Here is a 15385-nt window from a genome sequence, read left to right as displayed (position 1 = left end):
CTAGAATCCAGCCTAGGGCAGTGCTTCTCAATCTCAAGGACATGAGGGTCCAGTTATAAGGCAGATTCTGAGTCAGGAACCAGAGATTCTGCCTCTTCATGGACCTCCAAGGTGGGGCCAGCACTGCTAACTTCAGATCACTTCTGAGAAGAAAGGACCCAGAGAATGGAGCCATTATGGAGAACTTCCTGTGCAGCAGCTTTCCCAGCACTCCAGACACTGCAGGAGCATCTCATCACACACTCTCCCACCATGCCATGGCCTCCTTCATGGCGTGCACCAAACACAACTTGTGTGTCCAGTTCTGATGTTCTGTTCAGTGTACCTCCTCCCACTTAACATGGTGCCCTACTTGGCGCACCACTTGAGCCCTGATGCTTAACTTAGCATGCATCTGGCACACGGCCTGCACCGAGGATTTAAGAAATGAATGAACAGAAATACTGGTAAAGAAGCAGGTCTGAACACACCAGGGTGAGAAAGGGCACCTGCGTGCAAAGAGACGCTCCTGAGAACAGACAGAGGCTCCAGGTGCAGATCTGATGGCTGTATTAATGTGCACAATGGAGCCATGAAAGAAAATAATGTAGGGGACACACAAAGAAAGAACATCCAATGAAGCTCTCGGGGGTACTCTGGAGAGAACCTAGGGGAGGGGAGAGCAAGGAACACAGTCAGGATGTTCTCAAAGGAAGAACACTCAAATAATGAAAAAAAAAATTTAAAACACAGCCTCTGGGCCAAGGCAGATGGAGCACTGAGCACAGCACAGGCTAAGCCTCCTGCTGCAAATGGGAGATTCTAGGAGGTTCAGGAGGAGCAGGAGACAGGGAGGAAGGGAGAAGACAGCACTCCCTGTTCACACCCAAGGCTATCTGCTGCCCATCTGAAGGAAGATGCAGCCTAGTGTGTTTGAAAATGCCTCCAAGAGCCAGGCTGACATACAGAAAAAAAAATGAAATAAATGAAATGTTCTCTTATAAAGCAGGGATGGGGCTTGGCTCAGATCAGAGCACGCAGCACGTGCCCCCTTCCCCACACAAACAGCAGCTGACCCACTTCAGGGGAGTAAAAATCCAATACTGTCAAAATGGACATTTTTATTTTTTGTCCCAGGAACACACAAAAATTGGAATATGTGTGTGAACCTTCCTGAATTGGGCAGAGAATATATTGGATTTGTAGTGTACCACTGGATTCTCTCTGACCTACACAAACAAGCAAAAAACACGACTTATCCAAAGTGAATAAAAGTACAAGACTGCAGAGCAGAACTGAGAGTGTGGCTGGCTTTGAGCAGACCAACATGCAAACAGGGCCGATATGGTGAGCCACCAAGCACAGGTGGCCGAGGCCGAGGACAACTGGCTCAGCAAGTGTCCCAGAGCACCACAACAAAGCAGGAGGCCTTCTCTGTGAGGCCCAGGAAGCCACCCAGCATGGAGAGAAAGGGTGGAGGAGGGGTGGGAGACTTGGGATGAATGGAAGTCCACCCTGAAGTCCACCTGACACAGCTCCAAGTCAAAAGCCAGATGACCACAGTGGGAAATGGCCTCAGACTGGGAAAACTCTTTATGAAAATACACTGATTTATTTTATTTTAAATTTGGACAGTCCCAACACTTTTCAGTGATCTTCTTATCTGACACTATTTGAGCATGGACAGCGAGGGCTATCTGAAATGGTACTAGGTGTACGACACGGATTGCAGAAGCAGAATGTTCTGTGGAGAAAACACTCCACAAGCGAGGGCAAGAAGGCAGCAGCCCTCCTGATCTCAGCCCCTTTGTTGACTGTGCCCAAAACACCTGGAGCCAGTTGAGACAGGAGACAGCAATCTGGCCACTTAAAACTCCCTGGACTGATGCCATATTCATGCACGCTCAACAGCAGACAGCAGGTCAATTAATCACCATCCCAGCCTGGTCTGCAGTTAAAACTGACCTAAATCATCAACTACCTCTGTTTTCTCTTATGAAGAGCTTGGACATTCTTTCAGCTAGGCTGCGACAGTCTAGATGGGCAGCAGCATCATGTGCTGCTCTCCCTCAGCGGACAGCTGGCATTATGGTATGCAAAGTGCCACACAAAGCACAAGGGTCCATATAAAATATTCATCAGAAATGATGTCATAAAGAAGCATATGCCTAACAGAAGGGGTACTAGATACAACATATGCCTAACAGAAGAGGTGCAAGGACAACTCAAGGTAGAAGTCGAGAGACAGTAAAGTGAAGAACCATCAATGCTACAGAAACAGATAAAAAGCTGGGAAAGAACAGTCCATCACTGAGGGACTCTTATCTGACACAACAACAAGTGTCAGGGTGGTCTCCCAGTTCGCCATCTTGTCCTACCAAGCCATGCTGCCTTCCAGCATGGACTCGAGTTTCCTGCAGAACTCTCAAAACCTAGACAACTGATCTTAAATTGTCATCAGTTTCATTCTGTCTGTGCTTCATCTGGGGTGCCCTGAAGACACTCTTTCTTCCTACTGCACAGAGCGACACAGGAAGCCATGCCACGCACAGAAGACTCACTCCTGGTCCTGCAGATGTTGGCCTGAAATGAACACAGGCTCTGACATGACCAGGACGAGGGTCGGGAGTTCCAGCTCTGTGACAGCCACGTCCCACAAAGACCCAGGGTTCAAGGTCCGAGAGTAGGTTCACCCGGAGCTCCAACCAGACCCAGCCTTCAGCCACCCCCCAGCCCCTCCCCAGGTCCTAGATCCTGGAAGGCGTCTTGAGTCCCAGGTCACCAGGGAGCTCCACTCTAAGCCAACACTAGACGAGGGCCATCCAACAAGACACACAAGGGCCTAACAGAAGCAGAAGGGACAGGAATGGAAGAAGCCAGTCCAAGAACGATTTAGTTGTCATGAAATTTTTTTTATGAACTGTTCTTAAAAACACACAGCTTTTGCTCTCAATATTTGTGGTCTTAACCACAAATATTAATTAATGATATTAATTATCATTCTTAATTAATGATATTAGGGCTAGAGTTGTGGCTCAGTGGTAGAGCATGTGCCTAGCATGTATGAGGCCCTGGGTTCGATTCTCAGCATTGCATGTAAATAAATAAAGGTCCATCAACAACTAAAAGAATATTTGGGCTGGGGCTCAGTGGTAGAGCACTCACCTAGCACATATGAGAGACTGGGTTTGATCCACAGCACCACGAAAAGGTAAATAAATAAAATAAAATTATTGTGTCCATCTACAACTAAAAAATATTTTAAAAAATAATTGATTTTTAAAAAAATTTCATGACAACTAAATCTAAGAAATGACATACTGTGCCAAGTCAGAAGGGAACATGACAGTATGGAACTAGATTAATATGAAATTCCTTCTACCACTCTTTGTTATTCAGGAAAATGGAACTCTGTAAGTTGTTACTTAATGTGAACACACAGTCATATCATTGCATGTAAGAAGTCAGCATACAATATTATCTGTTTCACCTAGTATTAAGAGTAAAATATAGGGAAAAATAGAAAGAAAAACTGAAGAAAAAGTAAGTGGCTAAAAAAGCATCTATTACTAAATCACTTCTCTGAAAGTTCCCCAGCTTAGTGGATCTGAGAATAAGGATTTTTTTCTTTATCAATTTCTCACTACTAATAAATTGTTTCACATGACTATGTGGAACTATCAACATTATCAAATTTTAAATGTTAAGAAAATAATAATATAAAATCTGGTTTTGGATTTTGTTTTTTTTTAAGTGAAAAAAATATTCTGTGTATCTTTGCTTATATTTATATTTCATCTCATCACATAGCTACTTCTATCTCCCTCAGAATACCACAACTCCTTGAAAACAATGGTCCTCTGTCCCACTGTCTGGCTGTTAAATTACAACTATACATGCCCTGATAGAATATATTCCTATTAAAATTACTTGAAGCACCTATTTAAGAAGTCAGTTGACTTAGTCAATTTTCTGCTTCTGCATCAAAATATCAGAGAATGGGGAATTTATAAACAAGAGAGGTTTATTCAGTTCTCCATTCTGGAGGGTGAGAAATCCAGGATGGAGGGGCAGCATCTAGTGAGGGATTTCTTACTGGTTAATGTGGTAAAAGGGCAAGCAAATGTAGACACAGAAAATAGAGGATGGAAAGACAAAGTGATTAGCACCCATTATCAAGAATAGCACCTACTGTCAATCAGAAAAGCAGTGCTGGTGTGGTTTTCACACACAACTCTAAATGTTTCTTTCTTCCCTTTGATTAGATAATAACTGCAAATTACACAAGAAAAAGAAAATATGAGGAACAACTGAGTAAGAGAAAAATTTCTTTTAGAAAAATCAGTGATACTATAGTGAGAGGTATGCTTAAGTATTAGAACATCAAAAATATATAGTTATCAGGATTTAAAACATTTAGGTATTAGAAATTTATATATGCATTCCAATAAATTACAAAATTATTATAATTTTAATTAATTAGGGTCTTCTTGAATTCTTTGAAAATAATCGTTTTAGGTGTCATCCAAATAGTTTATGAACTTACTGATGACAAAAAGATTAAAACTCAGGTCTTCACTATTGATGGTTATCTTGAGAAAAAGTAATAAAAGATGTTTTTGTGTAGAGACCATAGTCTCTTTAAAGGAAAAGTTTCATTTTCAAGACTCCCTCACTGGCTCAATGACAGTGACTGCACAGTGGACCCACTCCATCACACCTGCCACCTCCTGTCCGTTCCACAAGCAGTAACTCAGACATCCTCATAGACTGGTGAATGATTTGGATGACCAAAAGACACACCCTGACTTCTACTGGACTGCACTGACAGATTAAAGGCCCCAAGAGTCCTATACTTCTAAAAAGCAAGACTCTGTGAGTTTAATAACCCCTCCCAAGTTTAAGTTCTACACTATCATTCCTAACTCTTAGCCACACGGTGAACCAGCCCTCACTCTCCAACTTCACTGCACACCAACTTCTACATCACTCCTCTTTTCATCAAGTCCTTAAAAGAAACCTATTATTACAAATATGGAGAGAAATACTTCAAATGCCACTTAACTAGCTTGGACAGTTTACTGAACTTTCCACCCCTCAGTTTCCTCATATGTAAATGGGAATGACCTCACAGAATATTATGAAGATGAAATGGTTTAATATTTATAAAACTCTTAGAACAATGACTAACATACTGTTTGCTATAATTATTAAATATTATCAATATACCTTCAAACTTTATAGATTTCATGACACTAGATTTGCGGAGACCATAAAAACAAGCATCACCCTTTAAAGAGCTACTCAAAACTGTTCCAAGTCCTCTTGGAGACACACTCATATGAATCTCCAGTGCACAGTGTTCCATAATCCTTGGGGCACAAACTTTTACCTGCTGAAGCCTAGTTAATATGGGAAGAAAAAGGTGTGTGGCAAAATGAGTTATTCATGTAGAAGGGAGGCCACAGCCAGCACACAATAACCAATTGCTACTTTCACAATGACCAAGGAAGTGACAGGCAAAAATTATATTTTCAAGAAATTATGTTTTCTTGAGCAAATTTTGAATCTGCAGCCACTTCAAAAAGCAACTTGCTTAGATCAGTCCACTCACCATGAACAAATGCTTAACTAAAATTAGGGGGGGGGATGTTCTCTGCACCACTCACTAAAAGCACTAAAATAATATCAAATTTTCACTATGTTACAAATATCACATAAACTTATAATTCAACTTTTCAATAAGTTAATATGGTAGCAAATTTTCTTCAGACTCTTAATGCTTATGATGCCTTTTAAGGAGAAATTTTCATGTAAAAAATAATATGCTATAAACAAAAGTGTACTGGCTTCTACACTGGGATTTCCTCTACTTCAGCTCATAGTATAGATAGTTCATCCTCCCTGAAAATGAGGCCTGGTTTCCAGGCAGCTAACTGTTCTTCTTTATCATAAGAACAGACTCCCCTTACCACTGACAGTTACTGTTAGAAACAGAACATTCTGTTACTTAACAAGAACAGTTAAGACTTACTTTTAATCTATATACTGTGCAATACAAAGTTCTGTTTCTTCCCATACTAAAATAAACAGCTGTACTCACAACCACCTATTAAGCCCAACTGCAAGGCACTAGTAAAAGTATCTAAAAAAAAAACTTGCTAAAAATCACTAATTGTTGCACAGAACCCTAAACATTATGACATTCTTTGCTGTTACCTTTTGAATGCTTCTGCTGGGTTCCTCTCACATTCCCCAGGCTATAAGAGGCTTTGAACAGCTTGTCCTCATATCCTTGGAGTAGTCCACTGTGGCATATCTGGGCAACCAGACCTCTAAGGAACCCTCCAACACACAAAGTATCAGAGTCCTGGGCTTTGCAGAAATGAAAGGCCAAAGCCTGGCGATGTAAACCTCTCTGCAAGCTTGTAGGTGAACTTGGCCATAAGAGTTCAGTACACAGGGCTGTCTTGCCACTACCAGGCCCTCTTACCAACAACACACTCCAGGCAGCTCCCTTTCCTGAGACAGCACCAGCATTATTCCCAGAATTCATCACAAGGGACGGTGTGTTGACAGCACTACTGCAGCAGCTGGTTTTCTCCTGGAGGCAATGCTGAAGCTTGTGGAAAACCCACTCCCTACAGTAAAACTGCTTCCCTTGCAGTAAACTCGTTTGGGCCATTTTGCAGACTTTTTCTTCCCAAGGATTAGTCATAATAGGTTTTCTATCTTCAACACTGGCTAGGAGATAGGTACACCAATATAGTCTTTATATCCATTTGGACATAACTTGCATTTGAATGACAAAAGAAACCAGTTACAGAGAAATTCAATAGTCACAATTTATCAATACAATGTGCATGACTGTATTTGGTTCCATATTCTTGATTAGCAGAGAATATATTAATTGTTGAACAGACACAAAAACAACTGGTTCCAAAGCTTGCCCATAGTTTTTGTATATCTTGATGGGTCATATAGCTCCATCGTTATGTCTGGAGTTTATGTGACTGTAGAGATTCTAAGCATACAGATGAAATAATAAATCTGGAAAACTCAAAAAGAGAAAACTCAGTCTTTCAATATATAACAAATGCTTCTCCAGACTCCAAGTGTTAATTGTGTGTGTGAAAATCAGATGTAGAAAAGCTGTCCATTATCTTAAATGTCATCAAAGAGATAGCATTTATATAGTACATAGGTAGCTCTGTATTTCCTGTTGAAGGATGACCACTCCAAGGACTAGTTCTTGCCAGTTTTAGGCATCTGGGCAACTGCCAGGGAACTGATTCAGATTTTCCTTATGTGGCAGAAATGACAAACCACTGTTTACACCTTCTTAATTCAAAGCATTCATAAAACGCATTTTTCAAGACAGCAGATTCTTAATAAACGGGTTCCTGGGTCTTAAGATGTCCAGGTAATCCACAATTTCCATCAGTAACTAAAACGAAACAAACAAAAATATCTTAGTGCAAAATACCATATACTAAAAGCTTATTTACAGTTCACCCATTGATCTCAAAAATCCATACACCTCATCTCTGGCACTTTCAAGAAGTTGGGACACTTACCCCTCAAAGATACTCGTTCTATTTCCCTTTTGCATTATTTTCTTCTATGGTTGTAATTCCCAAGCAGCCGATTTTATTAATTTAATATCGATTTTTGAAACCTTTTCACCCTAGAAAGGGAGAAAAAGAGACTTGATGCACTTGATGGAGTGACACCCTTCATTTTGGCCCAAAGGCTCTGAGGTTAGCTTGGTGGAACAGCGCCTCCAAGGAAGCGCTCTCAGCCCGCCCTGCATGGCAGTCGGGGGCTGTCGACTGGACCCGCCGCACTTCTTTGTTGGTAGTTTGCAAAATCGAGGAAAAGAACCCCAGGGTTGTGGCTGGATGAGAACTGGTTCACAGAAAAGAGAAGGCGACAGTCCCTTCCAAACACACTACAGCGTGACTCCTTCCCCACGCTGCACCAAGGGCGACACGCAGGACGGGTCAGACGCCACCTCCCGCTCAGCGCAGCGGCCAACTCCTCCCGAGCCAGGCGCGGGGCAGCGGCACCAGCGGGGCAGCCCGAGTCCAGCTCGGCCGGGAGACAAAAGGGTCCGGGTCCGGCGCCCGGGCCGCCATGGCTGGCCGCCTGGCAGAGACCGCACCCTGCACCGCGGTCCCCAGGCCGGCACGCCCGCCGCTGCCCGCCCCGCCCCTGGGGTGTGTCTCCGGGAGGGTGCGGGGTCCTCCGAGCCCCCGTGAGGGCCGCGGCCTGCGTCCAGCGCGGCGCCCCCAACCCTCCTAGCCCGCTGCGCGGGGCGCGCCGGAACGGGGGTGTAGTGGAGGGGAGGCGGGTCTCCTCTAGCCCCAGCCGCGCGCTGCCTAACGAGGGAGGGCCTCGCTCCCGCCGCCGCCGCCCCTGGGCACCGTGGCCCTGCCACCGCCGGCCCTCGGTACCTCGGGCCCCGCAGCCGCCTCACGCACTGGCTGCGCGAGATGCCGCCACCAGCAGCGCTCCCAGATCCGGCTGCAGCCGCCTCCTCTGCCGGCCTGAGGTGCGCTCCCAGCTGCAGATCCGCCTCTTGGCTCCCTGTGATGGCCAGCTCCAGCTGCCCCAGCAGCCCGGGCCGTGCCCCTCCCCACCCCCACCGGCCAGCGGCCACTACCGCCAGAGTCAGGGCAGTGACTGTCTCCAGCAGCGGGACCCGCCGGCTCCGCCCCTAGGCCCCGCCCCTAGGCCCCGCCCCGCCCTTTTTTCCGCCCGCCCAGGCCCCGCCCGCTCTCGAGGCCCCGCCTCCGCCATCCCACCTGCTCACCCGCCCCACCAGGCCAGGTCCCTGGCGTCGGCCCTTCCTCACTCGCGGGCGCTCGCCCAGGCAGGTCCCTTTGGGCTGCGCAGGCTCCGCCACTGAGTCCTTTACCCTGTTCCCTGGCGGCCCATGCCCGCTACTGCCTGACCGCTTGGGACCTGCAGCCGCTGGGTGGGGTCGCCTTTCGGGGCGGGCATCGGGGCTCCGCCTTTTCACGGGGGGGGGGGGGGAGAACAGGGGGGGGTGCGTTCTCGCGACCTGAGAAACGTGGTGCATTTATTATTTTTATTGTTTTTGCAAAGATGAAAAGTTCTCCTATTTTCCGGTCTGTTTCCCAAAATACCAAGCCAATCTCCCTGGTTTTAGGAATTTCAAAGTATAACAAGCATACATAAGTAGAAACACAACCAAATAGACCTGCTTGTGCTTACTCTCCCATATTGCTTATTCATGGCATGAGGCTTGATGTTTAGCTTTAACTTATGTACCCTTAATTTGGTGATTCTTTTTCCAGAACACAACCAAAATGACAGTAAAGTTTAATTTTTCCATAATTAGATGAAAGTTGATTTTATGAAACTATAAATTATGATTTAAACAGCTTATTTGTTTTAATATTTTTACTGGCACATTATAGTTGTACATAATAGGGGATTTGTTGTAACATATTCGTACATGAACACAATGTGGAATTTGGCCAGAGTAGCATTAACCAGTATTTGTCCTTTTTATCGCTTGCTCCCTCCCCCGATCACTCCCCTCAACTGATATCTCGATTTATAGATTTACATGAGATTCCCCCCACACACACACACACCTTTATTTTCCCTTTTTCTCTCTAGCTTTCACATATCTGAGAAAACATACCACTTTTGACCTTCTGAGTTTGGCTTATTTCACTAAGATCTCAAGTTCTATTCATTTTCTTATACATGCCATAATTTCATTTTTCTTCCTGGCTGAGTAAAACTCCTTTGTGTATACATACCACATTTTCTTTATCCATTCATTCACTGATGGATGCCTTGGCTGGTTCCATAGTTTGGCAATTGTGAATTTAGCAGTTATAAAATGGGTATGGATCTGTAGCTGTACTATGACTAATTCTTAAGGATAAATACTATGCAGTGGTTTAGCTGGGTCATATGGTGGTTCCATGCCAAGTCTATTGAGGAACCTCTACACTAATTTTCCAAACTGGTTGTACTAATTTACAAACCCATCAACAGTATAAAAGTGTTCCTTTTTCTCCACGTCTTGTCCACCATTTATTATTGTTTTTATTCTTAATGGCTGATGTTCTAACTGGAGTAAAGTGAAATTTCAGTGTAGTTTTGCTTGCTTAAGCAGTTTTTAAAAATATATTATTTGTTCTAATTAGTTATACATGATAGCAGGATGCATTTTGGCACCTCATACATAAATGGAGCAGTTCTAATCATGACTTAGTTTGCAATGCAACACAGTTGTAACTTTATATGTTTACTGAAAATTTTAAATGAGAAACATGTATATCACATTCCATTTCCATTAAGCCACTTGCTAGTGTGATAATTAAAATAGTTTCTACCTGACGGGGAAATTCCAGAAACATGGTTTGGTGGGCCTTTCTAATGATAACTATCCCACAGCATGGAATACAGTTTATAGTAATATCATCTACATCTAAGCAGTTAATAATCTTCAGCCCATCTAGAATTTTAATTTTTTACTTTAAATAAACTTTATTTCAGGGCTGGGGTTGTGGCTCAGTGGTAGAGCACTCACCTCACAGGTGTGAAGCCCTGGGTTCAATCCTCAGCACCACCTAAAAATAAATAAAGCTTATTTCACATACAAATAAAGTTTATTTCATTTTTTATTACTTTTTGCTTTCCTCAATAGAAAAGTTTTAATAATAACAATTTTATAATACTTCTTTTTGTTAATTACCTGCATGCTAAAAATAGCATGAGCAGAGTTCTTACTCCTGCTACTATTCACATTGTTTAATCAGTTTCTTAGCCATCATTTTCTCCAATAGTAGGTACTGGCATTTTCTGAAAAATGCCTTTTTTTTCATATGGCTTTCCTTATTTTTCTTTAAAAGACTTCCTGAAATTATCTTCACAACTGCATAAATTTGAAGTTACTGACACCTTCAATTACTGCTTCTCTATAGAATCTTAAATCAAACATTTTCTCTGTTTGTAGGAAGGTATCTAATATGTTCAAAGCAAACTCTGCTTAATATATTCTCAATTCTGGTTTCTTTATACTAAGAAGAACAAAATGTTCAGCTTAAATCTTTCCATGGAAATTGTCTTTTGAAAATCCACTTAGAGCTACACACGTCAACATATATTTTTACAAGAGGAAGTTCAACATATATTTTAAATTTGTTTGCTTTGATGATCATAAGCAAATTTGTAGACTGCACAGATTGACATCTCAATTTTAGCACATTTGTATACAAAATATAGTTTGTTGTTGTTGTTGTGGTACTAGGGATGGAAGCTGTGGACTCCTGTGTGCTAGCACTCATCCTATCACTAAGCTGCATCCCCAGCCCCAAATATAGTTTTATCCAATTAGAAGCAGCAACTCCATCAAAAGATTCTCCCCACAAGTTCAAGTATCCCAAAGCACAATTATACATTTCAAAATTAGGTTTTCTATAAAGTTTATGCTCTTTTCATGGAGTACATTGATTTTCTTTTTTTTTGGCAGAGATAAATTTCAATTTATTTGTAAGCTCAGTTTTTGGTCATTATAAGACTTTAAAGCTGCTGAAGGTGAATAATCTGATTTTAGAGTGCCAATGATTTTGAATGAAATGCATGATAATGTAGAGGTTTGTGTTAGTCCTCCAGTTTATCTAGTAAGTCCATAGGTTTACTCACAACAGAATGCTTTCAGGAGCCTTCCCAGCAGGCTTTCCCACTGGGCCACAGTGTACAAAAGCATTCAGCATACTTGCTTCCCACTCCATCATAGGCAAAACCATCTCTATTTCACATGTTCCAGACAAACCTCACGAGATTTTTCCACATGTACCAGTGGCTCTCAGAAGTAGCAGCCTGGTGGGGCTCGTGTGTGGAAAGTGGCAGAAGCAGGCCACAGCATGCCAGGCACTAGGCTGACACACAGAGTCCCAGCAGCGTCACCGGCCTCCCAAGCTTCTCTGATTATGACCAGGCCCAGGACTGCTTGGAGGTGCAAATGTACCACCTCCCATATCAAGCCATATGTACTTACTTATTTTCAGATAGCACCCTGCACAGTACTCTAGTTACTTTGAATCTGGAAAGGTTCAGGAAGAAAGTTCTCACTGGCCATCTTTCATATTTCCCCACAAATGTAAATTCTGTCCTCTCACACTAAGACAATGAAGGTCTATCAAACTCATCCCAGATGATTTTAATGTGAATATTAATAAGAGCCTTATCTACACAAATACGTGCATTATGTTAGTTATGTTGATGGGTCTTGAGGGAGACCTAGACCATGCAAATGATTTGATTGGCATGACAAGTCACCGCCACAGCAGGGCAGGAAAGGGAAGTGAGAAATAGAAGTCGAATTTCATTAAAATTGAAACCCTTCTCTGCAGAATGAAATGACAAGCTATAGACAAAACCCTCACAAAACTCTTACCTGATAAAACTATTATCCAAAAAATGCAAAAACTCTAAGAGTAAGAAAGCAATGAGGTTAAAATGAAAGTGGCAAAGACCTGAAGAGACCCCTCACCACGGAAACTCTGTGGGTGAAAAACAAGCATGTGTCCCACGCACCACCGGGAGCGCAGGTGGATCAGCATGGTGCCAGGGTCATGTATGGGAAGGACTAGTGCCAAAACAACCGGCTGGCCAGGCCGGGGGCCGCCTGAGCCCTCACGCACAGCCAGGAGTGTGGAGGGACAGGGCCTTCGGGAGTGGGCTGGGTGCTGACCAGCAGAGGCAAGGCGTCGAAGTCATGATCCACAGATTGTGGGCCGCACTTTGACTCCTACAGAACTCCTGCAGCAGACCTTGGCTACTGGGAGTCGGCCTGGGTGGTCTTACCCACAGAGGCAGCAGTTCATGATCACTTGGTCCAAAGATGCACTCCATCTATGGGCCCTCCCAGCATCAGGCCCGAACACCCTGCCCGGGCCTTGAAACTGAGCAGCTCTAACACTCACACTCCAGTGCCCAGAACCCTCTAGTCACACTGACCCCTTGATCCAGGAGCGGTCCTTGGTGTCCCCCCACATGGGCTGTAAATGGGTGCACACAGGTGTTCGTGGCAGCTTTCTTCATAACTGACCCAGTTCCGAGGCGCCCTTCAGTGGGCGAAGCCAGTGAATGAGTGGCACGTGTCATGCTAGAAAGGAAGGAGCTGCAGAGCCGGTCTCCAAGGACAGGAGCCACTCTGAGAAGGCCTCTCCTCTGATTCCAACCTCTTGACAGTCTGCCAAAGGCCAAACCAGGAGCCCGTGAAAATCCCCGTGGTCAGAAGGCTCGTGGGCAGCAGGAGGGAGGACTCACAGGTGCAGCATGAGGGACTTTGGGCAGTGATGCTATATGCTGGGTACGTGGTCACTGGCATCTATCAAACCTATACAGTGTACAGCTCAGAAAATGACCCACCCACGTGCAGATGCAAACCTTGGTCAATGATATAGCCTCTGTGGGGCCACTGACTGTGAGTGGCACCACCCCAATCAAGAGGTTGACCACTTGGACACTGGGCCAAAGGGTCTTGAGAACACTGTACTTTCTGCTCAGTGTTGCTTATAAATTCAAACTGCTCAAAAAAGAAAAAGAAAAAAGTTACTACTTAAAAGAGGCACCAAAACAGGAGGCAGAGCTTGGGAAACATCACATGCACAGTTAGAAGCTGTCAACTTGCTGGTTTACTGAGACTTTAAATGGGTGCCTTTCAAAGTTAGAGCATCAACACAGGCTCGGGAGGCTGGAGCAGGAGGATCTTGAGTTCAAAGCCAGCCTCAGCAAAAGTGAGGCATTCAGCAACTCAGTGTGACCCTGACCCTACAAAATACAGCTGGGAATGTGGCTTGGGGGTCAAGTGCCCCTGAGTTCAATCCTCTCTCGAGAGCCTTAGGTTGGCATCACTCACTGGGCTCCGAGACGCTGACCTGCTCCTTCATCAGTGAGGAGCACTGCATGGGGAGGGGAGGAAGGCTGCAGAGCCTGGCTGTCTGGCAGGGCAGCCACCTGAGGTGGTAGGGGGCTCCTCCTGGGCTTTACCCTAGTTTTAAATTGATTAAATGGATTTTGCCTGAACAGTTACAGTCCAGTGCAGATGGAGATCCATTTCCAAATTATCTCATTACACTGCTACGGTCTTTAACAACTCAGAGTATGAGAAATTCGATCCCATGCCGAGGACACACTCTGTGTGTGCAGGATCCAGGAGAGATGTGCACCATGGTCAGCACACACACTCCTCTGCAGCATGGACGCCCACATCCTCCTGAGTCAGCCCAGCTCCTGCTTCCCCTCATTTCCCAGCCTCTGCGTGGACAGATACTCCCAGCAGGAAAGAGCCCTGAAGGAGGCCGCGCAGCCAGTGAACCTCTCCCTCTGGGTCCCCTGGGCTCCCACCCTGCCCCTGTCACCAGCCCCACCCATCCCACACAGGAGGTAGTCTGAAGCCACGGTCCCTGGCGATAGGGCTGTTGGAGGGCACGTGGCCCAGGCATCATCCTCTGCTCCCTCGCTTGCCTTCCTGGCCATAGTCAGTCCTGTGGTCCAGGCTCCTCTCCCTGGGCTGGACACCAGCTTTCAAGGTTTGTCCAGATCACTGCCAATGCACTGCTGAAACCCCAGCACCCGATGGCTGCTCCCAGAGAAGACATCTCAGTGCCCCCCGCCCAGGCTCACAGGACCCATACTGACCTGAGCCCACCTCCCGCCCAGCCCACTGTCCTCCCCACGGTCTCCTGGGCGCCTGGCATCCGGCTGTGGTGCACTCCTGCAGCCCCCAAGTGCTTCATCCTGTCTTGGGCCCTGCCCTGCAACTTGCAGTTCTTCCAAGGGAAAGGCTCTTGCCCTGCCTCCCCAGGGACTCAGCCGGCTGTAGTCCCTCCAGCTCCCTGGCTGCCTGCTCTGAGGGTCTCTGTCCTTCCCAAGGCCAGCCCACACCGGCTTCTAACCTCTCCTACATGGCAACCTGGAAACTACTAAAAACTCACACTGAGCAGACCTTTGTTAACTGGCTTATTATCCAGTCAAGAACCTTTTAAGGGCAAGATTATTTAATACCTCTTTGTATCTCTGACTCCAACAGAGTCAGGGTATTGCTGAATTCATGTGATATTCTCATTGTACCCTTTGGAACAAAGACGGGATGGACATAGACCCAGGCCTTCTGTGTATCTATTGTGGATTCAATCAATATTTGTTTGACAAGGTTTTTGTATTGGGCACTATGCTCAAGATATTGTAGTTACTTTGTTTTTTAAATCATGAACCCACTTGGTATGGCAGTGCATGCTTGTGATCCCAGCAACTTGGAAGGCTGAGATAGGAGGATCTCAAGTTCAAGGCCCGCCTGGGCAACTTAGAACCTATATCAAAATTTTTAAAAAAATGAAAAAGACTGAGATGT

The 15385-nt window shown here is 44.9% G+C and overlaps 1 pseudogene across 1 annotated transcript; it reads right to left on the bottom strand.

The window, feature by feature from the left end:
* Nucleotides 1-6194: 6194 nt before the first annotated feature.
* Nucleotides 6195-6697, bottom strand: LOC308631019 (ankyrin repeat domain-containing protein 50-like; annotated as a pseudogene). Its single transcript has one exon. The product of its transcript is annotated as an ankyrin repeat domain-containing protein 50-like (transcript).
* Between the last annotated feature and the right edge of the window lie 8688 nt (nt 6698-15385).

The sequence above is a fragment of the Spermophilus citellus genome, assembly GCF_964194105.1.
Source record: "Spermophilus citellus genome assembly, chromosome: 11".
Taxonomy (NCBI): domain Eukaryota; kingdom Metazoa; phylum Chordata; class Mammalia; order Rodentia; family Sciuridae; genus Spermophilus; species Spermophilus citellus.
This window is presented reverse-complemented; position numbering and strand designations above follow the sequence as displayed.